At 43.8% G+C, this 13770-nt stretch overlaps 1 long non-coding RNA gene across 1 annotated transcript in view; it reads left to right on the plus strand.

The window, feature by feature from the left end:
• Positions 1 to 1186: 1186 nt before the first annotated feature.
• Positions 1187 to 13770, plus strand: part of LOC137305325 (uncharacterized) — an 88479-nt gene continuing 75895 nt past the window's right edge. Inside the window, exon 1 of the long non-coding RNA XR_010958702.1 lies at positions 1187 to 1374. This is a non-coding gene — a long non-coding RNA (uncharacterized lncRNA). The remainder of the gene's footprint in view (positions 1375 to 13770) is intronic.

Below are 13770 nucleotides of genomic sequence, written 5' to 3' on the forward strand. Positions count from 1 at the left end.
TAGGGGTGATCTCATTGAGATGTTTAAGATGATTGAAGGATTTGATAGGGTAGATAGAGAGAAACTATTTCCTCTGGTGGGGGAATCCAGAACAAGGGGGCATAACCTTAAAATTAGAGCTCGGCCGTTCAGGGGTGATGTCAGGAAACACTTCTTCACACAAAGGGGAGTGGAAATCTGGAACTCTCTCCCCAAAAAAGCTGTTGAGGCTGGGGGACAATTGGAGCTTTCAAAACTGAGGTTGATAGATTTTTGTTGGGTAAGGGGATTAAGGGATGTGGAACCAAGACAGATAAATGGAGTTGAGGTGCAGATCAGCCATGATCTAGTTGAATGGCGGAACAGGCTTGAGGGGCTGAATGGCCTCCTCCTGTTCCTATGTTCCTACCTCACTGTGAAGCGTCTTGGGATGTTAAAGGCGCTATATAAATGCAAGTTGTTGTTGTGTGTGGAAATTTCTAAAGCCTAAATGGGACACACAAAAAAAAAACATCCATTTGGCCCCACTTTGCTCGTGTCCTACGATCTGGGAGTGTTTAGTTATTCAGGCTTTCAGTGAATTTTCATCACCAGCAAGAACAAACCTGGCTTTGATCCCAACCCCATAACCCGCCCCTAGTCTGGATTTTGCAATTGAGGAGAAGGTGGCAGCATTAAACCAGGTGAATGCTGATTCTGTAAATGTGCTGAAACCCGGTCGTGTTTTTAAATTTTTTTTGCAGCGACCTTGCCTCGGTACTCCAGGAGCGATGGCGTCCTGTCAGTGGTCCAGGAGTGGTCGAAAATTGCATGCCTTGCACCTGAGGAGCCAGTGGAATGCCCCACATGGGCTGAAGCAGTTCCAGAGCACCACATCAATGCATCACACAGGGCGGCCTTTATACACACCACTGCTCTGATATAAGACCAGTATTGTGCTGGGCCTGGCGTGGTTTTCAGCTTAGAGCGGGGCAACAATGAATTTAATGTACAGTGAGGTCTTTTAGAAGCGACAGAGGCCCAGAACAATCCGACTTGTGTTTCCAATTTTTGCAGTATGAATGGTAAGTTAGATAAGACTTTGGGGCCTAGTTGTGTGTCCCCTTTGTTCGGGCCCAGGTGAACCGAAACCATGTGATCAAATGTGGAAAAACTTGTTAAAATGAAAAGCAGCCCTGTACAGCAGCAGGGACAGAGTCACAGAGCAACCAACATGTTTTCAGTCTTGTTGCTGTCCGTCTCCTTTTGCTTGTGGTGAACATGCCAGATGCGTCCAAATTTACCTCACGTAGCAGTTGGATTTTGGGGCCTACTCAACTGCCAGACAAGTGGAATCCACTGCCAGTAAGGCTTACGGTGGGGGAAGTACAATATCCTGTTTTCTGGATCTAAAAGGTTTGTGAAACTGTGTTGTGCATTCGGCGACAGAGATAATAGTGTTTTGCTTCTTTAAAGATAACAAGAAAACAAACTTTTTTTTTTGTTTTAACGATCTTTGGTTCATGTGGAAAGCTGCAAAAAGTTAAGGCCTAGCTCCTTAGAGCCTGGAGCCTCTCAGGTAAACTGGAGCTCAGGGGAAGAACAGTCGACATCAGCTTCCCACCACAGATAAACCTGAGGAGGCAAATGGGCAGCCGGCAGAGAATGATATTGGGGGTTATATCCCACTAAGGAGCAAGCTGTTACCCCTCTCCCTATGGTGCATGTCCTCAGGATAACATTTTGCCATTAATGTTGTTTGAGGAAGTTTTCTCATTTTTTTTCGCCTCCCCACCAACTAATTTTCTATAATATTTTACGACTTTAAAGAAGAAACCAAACATTGTGATATTGGGGCGGGCCTCAGCACGACTGAGGTGATTGTGTGAGGCTTTTGGTAGAGGGCCTGTTACCACAACTTCGCGAAAAGTTCGCTGTGGCTCAGTGCTTGGCACTCTTACCGTCTGAGTCAGAGGTCATGGGTTCATAGTCCCATTCCTGTGATTTGAGTATGTAATCCAGGCCGACATTTCAGTGCAGTACTGAGGGAGTGCTGCACTGCCAGAGGTACATCTTTCGATGAGATGTTAAACCGAGGCCCCATCTGCTCTCTCAGGTGAATGTAAAAGATCCCATGGCCACTATTTTGAAGAAGAGCAGGCGAGTTCTCCCCTGTGCCCTGGGCCAATATTTATCTCTCAACCAACATCACCAAAAAACAGGTTATCTGGTCATTTATCACATTGCTGTTTGTGGGATCTTGCTGTGCACAAATTGACTGCTGTGTTTCCTATTATTACATCAGTGACGACACTTCGAAAGTAGTTCATTGGCTGTAAAGCACTTTGGGACGTCCTGAGGTTGTTAAATGCGCTACATAAATAAAAAGGAGAGGTCTCAATATTGTCATAAAAATATTGAGGCTTACAAATCACAAGATTGGTTGGGACTTAAGCACCAGAAGTGCTCATTGGTGAAGATTTTCGAATGGAGGGGGCAGAGGTAACAGGAAGGGGGTGGGGCGCAGGGTTTCCCCAAAATCAGGACACTGCCAGGGGTGAAATGGGTAGGAGAGGTGACAAGATTGACCCCAGTGGTTGCAGATTGCTGACGCCAAGTTTGGGTTTTAAAGGCCTGTGGATTGTAGAAGGAAGGGAAAAGTTTGAGGAAGATGAGGAATTGAAAATCCAAACTCATTCCGAGAGTTTGTGACGTTTTTTGCTAAACAGTGACACATTCCAAATTCTGAATGTTGCTCTTTAATCTGTGAGTTAGCAGAATTGTTTGACAGTGTGTGCCAACAACTACATTTCCAGGTAATCAGCTGTAATCCGTTACTCGATGTGCTCACATCACAGGCAGGACCGTTCCCATGTATCAGTGATTCAAAGCTCACCGTCCCTCATTGGGTGCAGAATGACAGAGATTTTATGAGAAAGATCAAACAAACTAAAGTCTCTAAGAGGCAGTAATCTCACCTCAGACAACTGTTATCAACCACTTTATTCTATATATAAACCCCCCGAACCCATCGATTAGATTCCAGCCTGTAACTCACTCCTGGGTATCTGTTATTCTATATATAAACCCCCCGAACCCCTCGATTAGATTCCAGCCTGTAACTCACTCCCGGGTATCTGTTATTCTATATATAAACCCCCCGAACCCCTCGATTAGATTCCAGCCTGTAACTCACTCCCGGGTATCTGTTATTCTATATATAAACCCCCCGAACCCCTCGATTAGATTCCAGCCTGTAACTCACTCCTGGGTATCTGTTATTCTATATATAAACCCCCCGAACCCCTCGATTAGATTCCAGCCTGTAACTCACTCCCGGGTATCTGTTATTCTATATATAAACCCCCCGAACCCCTCAATTAGATCCCAGCCTGTAACTCACTCCAGGGTATCTGTTATTCTATATATAAACCCCCCCGAACCCCTCAATTAGATTCTAGCCTGTAACTCACTCCCGGGTATCTGTTATTCTATATATAAACCCCCCGAACCCCTCGATTAGATCCCAGCCTGTAACTCACTCCTGGGTATCTGTTATTCTATATATAAACCCCCCGAACCCCTCGATTAGATTCTAGCCTGTAACTCACTCCCGGGTATCTGTTATTCTATATATAAACCCCCCGAACCCCTCGATTAGATCCCAGCCTGTAACTCACTCCAGGGTATCTGTTATTCTATATATAAACCCCCCCGAACCCCTCAATTAGATTCTAGCCTGTAACTCACTCCCGGGTATCTGTTATTCTATATATAAACCCCCCGAACCCCTCGATTAGATCCCAGCCTGTAACTCACTCCAGGGTATCTGTTATTCTATATATAAACCCCCCCGCACCCCTCGATTAGATTCCAGCCTGTAACTCTCTCCCGGGTATCTGTTATTCTATATATAAACCCCCCGAACCCCTCGATTAGATCCCAGCCTGTAACTCACTCCAGGGTATCTGTTATTCTATAAATAAACACCCCAAACCCCTCGATTAGATCCCAGCCTGTAACTCACTCGTGGGTATCTGTTATTCTTCATATAAACCCCCCGAACCCCTCGATTAGATCCCAGCCTGAAACTCTGGGTAGAACACTCCTGTATATATTATATAATAACACACTGTGTGTTACTGGGTATAACATTCCTGTATATATATTATATAATAACACACCGTGTGTTACTGGGAATAACACTCCTGTATATATATTATATAATAACACACCGTGTGTTACTGGGAATAACACTCCTGTATATATATTATATAATAACACACCGTGTGTTACTGGGTATAACACTCCTGTATATATATTATATAATAACACACCGTGTGTTACTGGGTATAACACTCCTGTATATATTATATAATAACACACCGTGTGTTACTGGGAATAACACTCCTGTATATATTATATAATAACACACCGTGTGTTACTGGGAATAACACTCCTGTATATATATTATAGAATAACACACCGTGTGTTACTGGGTATAACACTCCTGTATATATATTATATAATAACACACCGTGTGTTACTGGGAATAACACTCCTGTATATATATTATATAATAACACACCGTGTGTTACTGGGAATAACACTCCTGTATATATATTATATAATAACACACCATGTGTTACTGGGTATAACACTCCTGTATATATTATATAATAACACACCGTGTGTTACTGGGAATAACACTCCTGTATATATTATATAATAACACACCGTGTGTTACCGGGTATAACACTCCTGTATATATATTATAGAATAACACACCGTGTGTTACTGGGAATAACACTCCTGTATATATATTATATAATAACACACCGTGTGTTACTGGGAATAACACTCCTGTATATATTATATAATAACACACCGTGTGTTACCGGGTATAACACTCCTGTATATATATTATAGAATAACACACCGTGTGTTACTGGGAATAACACTCCTGTATATATATTATATAATAACACACCGTGTGTTACTGGGTATAACACTCCTGTATATATATTATAGAATAACACACCGTGTGTTACTGGGAATAACACTCCTGTATATATATTATATAATAACACACCGTGTGTTACCGGGTATAACACTCCTGTATATATATTATATAATAACACACCGTGTGTTACTGGGTATAACACTCCTGTGTATATATTATATAATAACACACCGTGTGTTACTGGGTATAACACTCCTGTATATATATTATATAATAACACACCGTGTGTTACCGGGTATAACACTCCTGTATATATTATATAATAACACACCGTGTGTTACTGGGAATAACACTCCTGTATATATTATATAATTGCAAATATAATATAATGTAATGTAATTAATAAAATAATATAATATATATAATATAATAAATACAATGAAATAATGAATATCATTTAATATAATGAATATACTATATTATGTAATATAGTATATAATATACAATAACAATATAATATAATACCATTACAACATATAATATAATATAACATAATACAATATAATGTAACATAATACAAATAATAGACTATAGTAAACACACTGTCTTACTGGGGTACCCCTGTGTGTACTCGAGGCGGGTAAGGGGTACCCAGTATATTGAATAATGTTGCGGGAAATAAATTTGAGTGGAATCGGTGAGTCAGGCATTTCTGAGCCCTGCACCCTCTCTGTTTGGCTCGCTGTGATGTGATAATGGGACTGTCATTTGTGTAATTCCATAGCGAGCTTTGTACATGTAGGAGGCACAACACAAGGAACCATTATTCAGAAAGTGTATTACTATTCATCAGCAATAAGACGGGGCTGACTGTGGTGGCTGTCCTCTTGTACTGCTTTGTGAGTCCCATTCTTCGTTTTGTAAGGAAATAACCTTTTAAACATGCTGACCTCTGACCTTTCTGAATTGCAGAGGGTTTCAGTGGGGTTCAGCAGCTGCGCGACCTTGACAGCCTTCCCAGTGTTGAGGCGAATCAATCCCATCTTTGTGTTCCTACTTGTTTTGGTTCCTGCGTCAGGATGGCAGGTTGCTGGCATAGACTGGGATGTGTTCAAGGCTCCAGAAAGGGAATTCCTTGTTCTATGTGTGTTAGAGGGAAAAAGTTGGGGAGGGAAGGCAGTTTTTTTTTTATACACCGGTGAGGCCTGAAAAAGCATACTATAAGCAGTGCCTGTATGTGTGTGTGTGCGACTGTCTGCATCAGGCTAACAATAACACCCCTAAATACTCCCCTAGAGCCGCCATTTACTGAGTTGTGAATCGATAACCAACTACCTTTGGTCCTCTACCTGTTAAAGATGTCTGGTCGTCATGAAAAACTGCTTGCAGATGCTTTCTTTAGTGTGTGTTTTTCCTCTTCCAATGCTTGATGTGATGGGTTCTCTTCCCCTCAGCCCTCTGCCTCAAAGGATTATCCACCTTTCACTGCGATGGTCTCTGCCTCTGCCACTCATTCATTCTGCGATTAACACATCATCCGATCCAAAGGAATTCTCCTGATGTGGGGAGAATCTGCCCAAAGATAGGGGGAGGGGAGTAAAATTCAATTTCAGTCGGAGCGCAAAAATCGGGGCAGTAGAAAGGAGAGTTTGGTGGGATGGGGGGTAGGTGGGTGTATATCGGCCGGCCAATATATCTGTTGTGTGCTGCAGCTGAAGGTGATTTTCACCCCTCCCCGCACCGGGCTCCTCAAGCTACTCCAAGCTCACCTGGTGGCTCACCTGATCACTGATGTGCGACTGAGCAGGAAGATCCCAGGGTTCAATTCGCCCAGGGTCTGAGTTGGATGTCAGGCAGGGGTCGGGAGGGCTCAGAGTCAGCCCAGGGTTCCCTGCTCCTGCTCACTGCCCAGCGACTCCTATTAGAAAGTGCGTAGGTTTAACGTAAGGCCAAGATTGGACTCAGCTGTGAAGCCCTCTATGGTCGAATATCTGGCCAAAACTCCCCCTCTGGGCTCATGCACAGAGAATGGCCAAGTGAGCATGGTACTGGACGAGTGTCGGTGACTGTCGATCTATCCCTTCCCGTACCCCCCCAAAAAAGCCCACCATTTACATTTTCAGTTATTTGCTGTTGTTGACCTTTGACTTTCTGGGTTAAAGTCTCGGAACCAAAAGGAATCGGCAATAAGAGTTTTAATCAGGTTTTTAAACATTAAGGCAGAGCCCTGTAGTTCCTAGTCAGTGTTCAACACAACTTACAACAATTACAGACCCCACTCCAGAGACTTGAGCACATAATCCAGGCCGACACTCCCAGTGCAGTACTGAGGGAGTGCTGCACTGTCGGAGGTGCCGTCTTTCGGATGAGATGTTAAACCAAGGCCCTGTCTGCCCTCTCAGGTGGATATAAGAGAACCCAGGGAACTATTTCGAAGAAGAGCAGGGGAGTTCTCCCCGGTGTCCTGGGGCCAATATTTATCCCTCAACCAACATCACTAAAACAGCTCATTAAATCTGGTCATTTATCTCATTGCTGTTTGTGGGATCTTGCTGTGCGCAAATTGGCCACCGCGTTTCTTACAACAGTGACCGCACTTCAAAAAGTACTTAATTGGCTGTAAAGTGCTTTGGGACGTCCTGAGGTCTTGAGACGCGCTGTGTAAAATGCAAATCTTTTCTTTCTTGCGTAGTGGTAGATTTTTCAACTTGTCGACGGGGAGTAAGACTGTCGGCCGCCCGTTTTAGAAACCGCCCAGTCCTCATCGCCAGTCTTACGCCCGGGGCTAAAGAATCGCCTTGGATTAAAGGGGAGATTTTAATAGAGGTGTTCAAAATTATGAGGGGTTTTGATAGAGTACACAGGGAGAAACTGTTCCCATTGGCAGGAGGGTCGGTAACCAGAGGACACAGGTTTAAGATAATTGGCAAAAGAACCAGAGGGGGAGATGCAAAGAATTTTTTTAACGCAGTGAGTTGTTCTGATCTGGAATGCGCTGCCTGAAAGGGTGGTGGAAGCAGATTCAATAATAACTTTCAAAAGGGAATTGGATAAATACTTGAAAAGGAAAAGTTTGCAGGTCTATGGGGAAAGAGCAGGGGAAGTGGGATTAATTGGATAGCTCTTTCAAAAAGCCAGCACAGGCATGATGGGCCGAATGGCCGCCTTCTGTGCTGTAAGATTCTAAGATTCTATGTCTTTGTGGGTGAAATTGGTCTTGATTATGCAAAACAGGCGATAACGAATTGTTTTACACTCCTCCTGAATTTCTTTCCAATTGACTTCAATTTTACTGCCTTTTATGTTTATTTCCCTTCAACACAAGTGTAGCAATGTTGGATATTCCAACAGTTCCATTTACAAGTCCGTGGTCCCACTGCACTTTCATTGCAATTATTTGGTTTCATCTGTCATAGGGCTATATTGAGGGCTCTTGGTCAGCTTTTACTAGCTTTCTAAGTTGGCCTATATTGTTCAGCGTTATTTCCTGCTAACACCGTTACCCTCTGGGTGAAAAAGCTTCCCCTGACTTCCTAAGTCACTAAAAACTGATGATCTGATCATTATCACATTGCAGATTGTGGGATCTTGCTGTGCGCAAAATGGCTGCCGTGTTTCCCTAAATTACAACAGTGACTACACTTCAAAAAGTATTTAATTGGCTGTGAAGCACTTTGGGATGTCCTGAGGTCGTGAAAGGTGCTATATAAATGCAAGTTCTTTCTTACTTGCTTACTTTTAACCCTTTATTTGAAACTTTTACCACACTGACCAATTTCTACTGATCAACTCCATCAATTTCCTTCATATATAATCCTGAAAATATCGATGAGATCATCTCGAAATCTCTTCTCCGATGAGAAGAGGTTCAACTCCCTTAACCTTTCCTCACAACCTGAATTCTTGGAATGATACAGTGCAGAAGGAGGCCATTCAGCCCATTGTACCTGTGCTGGCTCTTTGAAAGAGCTATCCAATCAGTCCCAATCCCCCCCCTGTCCTTTCCCCAATGCCCTGCAAATTTTCTCCTTTTTAAGTATTTATCCAACTCCCTTTTGAAAGTCATTATTGAATCTGCTTCCACCGCCCTTTCAGGCAGCGCATTCCAGATCATAACAACTCGCTGCGTAAAAAAATTCTCCTCTGGTTCTTTTGCCGATTATTTTAAATCTCTGACCTTTGGTTACCGACCCTCCGACCAGTGGCAATAGTTTCTCCCTATCTACTCTTACCAAAATCCCTCAGAGTTTTGAACACCTCTATTAAATCTCCCCCTGCTCTAAGGAGAACAATCCCAGCTTCTCTAGTTTAATCTTTGGGGGAGGGAGGGGTAGTTTCTCCTCTGTATCGCCCAGTGGAACGTGGGGAAGGAATATCGAGCAGGTAGATATCGGTGGAGCACGCCCGTTTCTTTCCATGTAACGCGCTGCCCAGGCAGGTGCTTTGCCCCTGGGCCGTGCAGACGACAATCTATCCCCCCACCCACACCCCCCCCATATACCCAGAAATAGCTTCCGAGATCTAGAAGCAGGTCACCTGTCCGCCATCTTGGTCATGTGGCTTATGGGAGGCCAAAGGAAGGAGGAGGCGGAGAAAGTATTGAACATAAATCAGACCACTGGATTGTAAAGCCAGTGTCTTAATTGTCCAGACACCATAAATCATCAATTTCTTTTTAAAAAGTTACATTTTGCTGCTTACTAATTGAGATGGAGCCCAAGTGATGAATGTTCATTTGTGAAGGGACATTCTGAAGAGATTCCTTTCCCCTGGATCTCGGACAAACAGCTGCAGACAAACACAAAATCGATATTTTTTCTTTTTATATTATACTTTTTTTTTTAGCTTATTAGGCAATGCAGAGAGTGGCTAATGTTCCATAAAAGCGAGGGAAAGAATGCTGCCTTTCATCCCAGAGATGAGTGGTTTGTGATGCAAAGTCGCAGATGTTCATCAGAGGAGTCATTATCTGAGACATTTCCTGCCTCTGGCTGCGTTTAACCCTCTCCCGACCAGCCCTCCTCCTCCTTTTTGATTCCCCCAACTTCTCAAAGTACCCAGGTTCCTCTGGACCCCTGAAATCGCCACAAGAACTTGCATTTCTATCGCGCAATTTGCCAATTTGCGCACAGCAAGATCCCACAAACAGCAATGAGACAATGAACAGATAATCTGTATTAGTGATGTCGGTTGAGGGGTAAATATTGGGCCCAGGACACTGGGGAGAACTCCCCTGTTCTTCTTCGAAATAGTGGCCCTGGGATCTTCTAAGTCCACCTGGGAGGGCAGACGGGCCCTCGGTTTAACGTCTCACCTGAAAGACGCCACCTCTGACTGTGCGGCACACCCTCACTACTGCACCGGTAGTGTTGGCCTGAAGGTGGGAGGTGAGAGAACTCGCCAATCCCGGCTGGGAGGTCTCAAATTTGCATTGCCGCAAAAAAAAATAGTTACTAAGGAAAAAAAAAGATTAAAATCAGTTCAGTCGAATCTGAGAAATGAGAGAGAAAAATAGGCGATTTCTAGAATGTACCATGCCCAAATGGCATTGTGGGATACCAATACAGGAACACGTGATGTACTTGTCTTTAGTTCCTCTATTTTAGTGGAGGTACAACCTCTGATTTTAACGTCCAACAGTATTTTATGGTGAGTTTATAAATTACATTTGCTAGAGAAAGGTCCCTTAATCATTTGACTGTGCAAGAATGGTGGGCCTTTTCTTTTGAAGAGAAATTTAAATGCTTTCTTCAAATAATAGACCTTTCAAAGCCTAACCCTCAAGTTGAGTTCTGTTCTCAGTCTGTGTGGGCTCACCAAGACCAAAGGCTCTCTATCAGGAGGGGGTAAGTCCAGAACAAGGGGGTTCAACCTTAAAATTAGAGCTAGGCCATTCAGGAGTGATGTCAGGAAACACTTCTTCACACAAAGGGGAGTGGAAATCTGGAACTCTCTCCCCCCAAAAAGCTGGGGGTCAATTGAAAATTTCAAAACTGAGATTGATAGATTTTTGTTGGGTAAGGGTATTAAGGGTTACGGAACCAAGGCGGGTAGATGGAGTTAAGATACAGATCAACCATGATCTAATTGAATGGCGGAACAGGCTCAAGGGGCTGAATGGCCTCCTCCTGTTCCTATATTCCGTTATTCTGCTTGATTGCGTGTTGCATGCAACAGGTGCGATGGATGTTGGATGTGACAGATGTTAGACGTGACAGATGTTGCCTGTGACAGGTGTTGCATGTGACAGGTCTTGGATGTGACAGGTGTTGGGTGTGACAGGTGTCAGGTGTGACAGATGAGCGATGTGACAGATGTTGGCTGTGACAGATGTGTGATGGAACAGATGTTGGATGTGACAGAAGATGGATGTGACAGATGTCGGATGTGACAAATCTTGGATGTGACAGATACATAGAAGAGTCTTGGCCATTTTTGGGAGCCATGTTGAAATTCATCCCAGTGGGAAATGGATGCTGGGCTCCAGTGTCAGAACTGAAAGAACACTATGTATGTACACTCCTGCACAGCCACACTAAATTTGTATGCATCGTGTATACTTAGCTAGGGTATATGGGCAGGATAACTTACCCCGCCCGTCAGGAAACTGATGGGATCGGGTACAACATTGGTTTTACATCCCGCCCGATTTCACACTCCATTGAAATCAACGGAGAGCAATATTGGCCGGAGTGTAAAACGGGCGTTCCACCCGATCCCGTGGGATTCCCGCCCGACGGGCTAGATTAAAATTGCCCCCGTGGGGTTAGATTTCCACAGCGGAAGTCCATTTTCTCCCAGCTCCTAATGTGGAGCTAACTGGGAGCTGACGAGGTTCCCAGTGCTCGTCCTGTGTTAGCAAACACCGGAACTCCTGCCACGATCGCACCCTCCCTGCCACGGCTCCGTTCTGTCCGTTATCCGGTTTTGGATTTGGCGACCTGAATATAAGGTGCACATTAAATCAGGTCCTAGGACGCGATAGGTGCTGAAAGGCGTCCAGTCATGAAACCAGCCCATTACAGATACTGGCTGTGGAGGCTAGTAAAACTACATTAACATCTAATGAGTAGATCCAAAGGTATTTGAGATGGTGCTTAAGGATTCAGCATTCCCAGAGTTTAATTTGTTTAATATATTTACAGAGGTACAGAGCATGTTGCTGCACAGTAGTATAAGAAAAATCCTTCTTTGTGTGGAAGTAACATGATCTCTGTTTATTAAGTGCGACTCAATCCCTCTGGCCATGTTCGGATAGACAGCACACACAGTATCACCTTCAAATTTAACATCCGCTTCCACACAATAGGTAAGGTGGAGCAGGACACAGTGTTCTTGTTGGGTTACTTGCAGTGTCTGGACTGGAGTCTGTAAGGAGCAAAAGGGGAGAGAGAGAGAGAGAGAGAAAGAGGGAGTGAGACAGAGAGGGAGAGACAGACAGAGAGGAAAAAAGGGGCCGAGAGACACACACAGACAGAGAGAGAAGAGAAAGGGGAGAAAGAAAGATACAGATAGACAAAGATAAAGAGAGAGACAGAGAGAGGGAGGGAGAGGAGAAAGGGGGAGAGAGAAACACACATGGACATAGAGAGAGATACAAAGAGAAAGATACAGACAGACAAAGAGAGAGAGAGAAAGTGAAACGAGAAAGAGAAAAGGGGAGTGAGGAGGGAGAGAAAGAAAGTGGGATATTGAGAGAGGGAGGGGAAGAAGAGGGAGAGAGAAAGTGAAAAAGTGAGTAAGAGAAAAAGAGTAAAAGAGAGATAGACAAAGGGGCAGAAGGAGAGAGCAAGACAGAGAAAGACAGCAAAAGTGAAGGAGGGAGACAAGGAAGATAAGAACACAGAAAGAAAGAGAAGCAGAGAGATAGAATGAAAAAGAGAGAAAAACAGAGAAATGAAACAATGACATGAGGCCGTAGAAAGGACGATTAATTCCTGGAAACAGTTGTTCCCTGAAACTGGCCCTCAGTGCACCTGTTTTACACCCGTTTTGCACCTGTTTTACACCCATTTTGCACCTGTTTTACACCCATTTTGCACCCATATTACACCCGTTAAGCAGATGTAACGAGGTCCAATTTCTAGCCCACTGTCTGAGTCGGGAGAGTTATACAGGAAGATTAAATCGTTTTTTTAACTGCTCCCTACTGCCATTAACCATCCCTGACACGGGCTGTTTGTGCTCCAGTGATTTGGTTGCAAATTGTAATTAGTTCTTAAAATAAAGATGCAAAGAAGGGAAAAAAAAACAGATGAATTGTTCTGAGATCAGGAGCAGGTTTATGCTTAAACCGAAGATTATTTCAGCGGATCCCAGAGCCGGTGTGGGCTGAATTAACAGCTGTCGTCAGTACTGGAAGCGAGATCTCAATGTGAATAGAACACTGAGGAAGGGTGAATCAGCCAATTCCCATTGACCAGAATGAAAATATTTTACCCATTTCAGGGCAAAGCCCCTTTTTATTTTACAACACTATGTACATCAGGTACCAACGTTTGATACCAACAACAACAACTTGCATTTATATAGCACCTTTAACGTAATAAAATACCCCAAGGTGTTTCACAAGAGCGTTATCAAACAAAAATTTGACACCAAGCCACATAAGACAGGTGACCAAAAGCTTGGCCAAAGAGGTAGGTTTTAAGGAGCATCTTAAAGGAGGAGAGAGAGGCGGAGAGGTTTAGGGAGGGAATTCCAGAGCTGAGGGCCGAGGCAGCTGAAGGCACGGCCGCCAATGGTGGAGCGATGAAAATCGGGCAACACAGGAGCTTCGAGACTTGGGGTTGTGATCTGCTCTGCCAACTCCTCTGAATTGCTTGTTTCAACTGTGTTGTTATGAGGAA

This window comes from Heptranchias perlo, chromosome 40, assembly GCF_035084215.1.
Source record: "Heptranchias perlo isolate sHepPer1 chromosome 40, sHepPer1.hap1, whole genome shotgun sequence".
Taxonomy (NCBI): domain Eukaryota; kingdom Metazoa; phylum Chordata; class Chondrichthyes; order Hexanchiformes; family Hexanchidae; genus Heptranchias; species Heptranchias perlo.